Genomic DNA, 3,360 nt, shown 5'->3' with positions numbered 1-3,360 from the left:
TATTGACTCACGTAATCTGACCACATGAAGGAAGAAACCACACCAGTCTCAAGGTTGACTGGATCTGTCAGCTCCTTTCACCCCAGAGCACTTTCTCTCTCTCTGCCTTTCCATTTCATCACGACCTCTCTATATAGGACACATTCTAGTGGAGATCATGGCTTCTGCCATTCCCTCCTTCCCAGTCCCACATCTATGGCCACAATGCCCTGACAAAGAAAAACTGTTTTAAATTTCCTACTTAATGCTGCAGAATGAGTGGCTGGATGTGGCTAAGCCCCATGACTGTATCTCACCTAACTAATAAGTTTAGGAGGGCACATTACAAGGACCAGTCCAACAAACAAATGGAAAACGGAGCCGAGTGTGGTGGCTCACGCCTGTAATCCCAGCACTCAGGAGGCTGAGGCAGAAGGATCGTTGTGAGTTCAAGGCCAGCCTGGGCTACAGAGTGAGCTCAAGGCCAGCTTGAACTGCATAGCGAGATCCTGTCTCAAACACACACACACACACACACACACACACACACACACACACACACAAAAACAAATGGGAAAAGGCACATCAGCTGGCACTGTGGCATGTCCCTATAATCCCAGCACCCTGGGGGGTGAAGGCAGAGGATTGTAAATTTGAGCTGAGCCTCTGCAGTTTAGAGATTTAGCAAGACCCTCTCTCAAAAACATTAAAAAGGGTTGGGGATTTAGCTCAGTGGCATAAGCACCTGCCTTGCAAGAAGGCAGTCGTGAGTTCGATCCCCGGTACCGACTAAAAAAAAAAAAAGAACAAAAACACAAAAAGGCTAGGGGTAGTGTCTGGCTTGGACCTTGGTGATGAGGTTTAGTCCTGAAGTTGAGTCTTGGATGTCCTGTGCAAGCTATGGAGAGTGATTTTTATCTGCCTTACGATGTGGGTCACAAAAGGAGGTTTAGTCATGAGTTCCTGGAGTTGATGTTCCAGCTCCCGGAAATTGAGATACACCAATAGCAGCAATTATACAAATGATGTTATAATCAGAAAAGAGGTCTAGGCACATCTAGAGGGTGGTGGGGGAACTGAAGAGAATTACTGATGAAGGGGAAATCAGACAGGAGGTTGACGCTTTGTGGCCTTCCCCTGAATAGGCCAACAGGAGCTTGAAATTGTCCTTGGAGATGAGCACATTTCTTTTTTTCTTTGATAACAGGAATTGAACTCAAGACCTTGCCCTTGCCAGGCAGGGATTTATACTACTGAGCTATACCCCTGGCCCCTTGAACACAGTTCTTTCACTACATCAAAAATTAGTTATTTTATTGATGTCAGTTGGCCCAAGGACCCAGAAGGCTTGTGAGTATTTTATTATCTTGTCCAGCACCTGAAGTGTTTGTTCTTCAGTCTTGTTGGATTACACTTCAGGATTAAACCAATTTGGCAGGGTGTGGTGGTACAAGCCTGTAATCCCAGCACTCAGGAGGCTGAGCCAGAACGATCTGAGTGTGAAGCCAGCCTGGGATACATAGTGAGCTCAAGGCCAGCCTCAACTACCCAGTGAGTCCTTGTCTCAAAAATGAATAAATAAATAAATAAATAAATAAAGGTTTAAACCAATTTAGATTGAATATTGTTGTGGACACGAGGAAGGTAGGAATACTTGTTTTTAATTACTATTACAAGGAAATTTTTGTGTATGCCAGGGCAATGTATCTTCGTAAACTATAAGTAATTGTTTTTAATAAATGCGATAAAATCCTAAAAGTAAATAAAAATTAAAAGGTTTGGGATGTAGCGCAGTGTTCAGGCCTTGGGTTCAGTCTTTGGTACTGAAGAGAGAGCAAGAGAGAGAGAGAGAAACAATATATCATTTGCATTGCTATTATTTGGGCTTTTATTTTTCTTTTTGAGACAGACTGACCTTGAACTCACTATGTAGCCCAGGCTGGCCTCCAACTCACAGTGATCTTTCTGTCTCCACCCCTCAAGTGCTGGGATTATAGGCACGCACCACCACACCTGGCACTAGTTTTGGGCATTTGTAAGAATTTTCTTGGCCTAACATCCTAAAAATAAAATTGCTGTATCAAAGATTTTGAAAGTTTTTTTCCACATGTTGTCAACTTGCCCATCCACAAGTCTATCCGGGTTCACTCTCCCATCAATAGCGTGTAATACAGCGCATTTCCTCAGCATTGCCAGTACTAGGCATTATTATGTTTTCATTGTTGCCAACCAACAGGTGAAAAGATACTTTGCTGTTATCTTACTTTGTAGCTCTTTGAAATCAAACATCTTCCTCAAGCATTTATTCAGACAGTGCCAAGTTCACTGAGTAACAACACTATTGCACGTAGCAATGTTTTAAAGTCATCTGCCTTGTTTTGTTTTGTGCCCTTTTTGATATGACTTTTAAATACCTTTGTGCCCAAACCGTCAATCTTTTCCCTTATGATTTCTGCCTTTAATGCTGATGCAGGCTCCACATTTTTTTCAATTCCATTTGGCACGTCAGGCACTTTCTTTCCTTTCTTTCTTTTTGCTTTTTTTGACACGGCCTTGCTATATATTCCAGGCTGGCCTTGAACTCACTGTGTAGTGCAGGCAGCCCTAGAACTCCCAGTGATCCTCCTGCCTCAGCCTTCCGAGTACTGGAATTACAGGCATGTGCCTGGCATGTCAGGCAGTTTCTATTCAGCATTTTTCAAGCCATATGAGTGGCATATATGTCTTCTAGAGATTAAGCTACTCCTGTTTCTTGCAAAACTCCCAGGGCTACAGCCAGCAATGCAAAACATGGTTCCTCCCAAAAGGCTAATTAAGAAAGGCAGTGCTTGCTTCTCCTGTGTGTTTACAAAGTTCATCAGCAACTCTGGTTCTAACCAGGTATTTTTGTCGAGGACACTCTCTAATTATCAATTTAGCATTATTGAACAATGATGCTAATAAGTCACGGCATGCTTATTTCTCATTGAAAACCTTTGAAAGTATTCGCTTTGACCCGGTAGCTAGCTTACTTCCTGGCAGTGTCAGAAGGAGGAACAGCTTCCTCCACCAATGTGGAGCTGCTAGAGCTGCTTGTCTTACATTGAGTCATTTATTTGGAACAAACATGCTTTTACCTTCTAATCAAATACTCACATATGCTACAAAAACAAACCAAAACGGGAAGACTGACTTTTTGGCTATGTCGGAGGGGATTTCTAGGGATTTGCTAGCAGTTTCCTCACCCTGAGTATAATTTTTATAACCTGTAAAATATACAACACTTTCCTGCTATCTTTGGCTTGGTACATGTGGTATTTAATAGAACTTTCTGTAATGATGTAATGTTCTATGTATGCTGTTTAAGAATGGAAAATAAAGGCCTGGGGAGAATGCTCAGTG

At 42.4% G+C, this 3,360-nt stretch overlaps 1 pseudogene; it reads left to right on the top strand.

Moving 5' to 3' along the window:
- Positions 1-879: 879 nt before the first annotated feature.
- Positions 880-3,065, top strand: LOC100730128 (protein mago nashi homolog; annotated as a pseudogene).
- The last annotated feature ends 295 nt before the right edge of the window (positions 3,066-3,360 follow it).

The sequence above is a fragment of the Cavia porcellus genome, unplaced genomic scaffold (genome assembly GCF_034190915.1).
Source record: "Cavia porcellus strain 051 isolate PalLab524CR breed Dunkin Hartley unplaced genomic scaffold, mCavPor4.1 scaffold_11, whole genome shotgun sequence".
In the NCBI taxonomy this organism is placed as follows: domain Eukaryota; kingdom Metazoa; phylum Chordata; class Mammalia; order Rodentia; family Caviidae; genus Cavia; species Cavia porcellus.
Note: the sequence above shows the minus strand (reverse complement) of the source record. Positions and strands in the feature narration are given on the sequence as shown.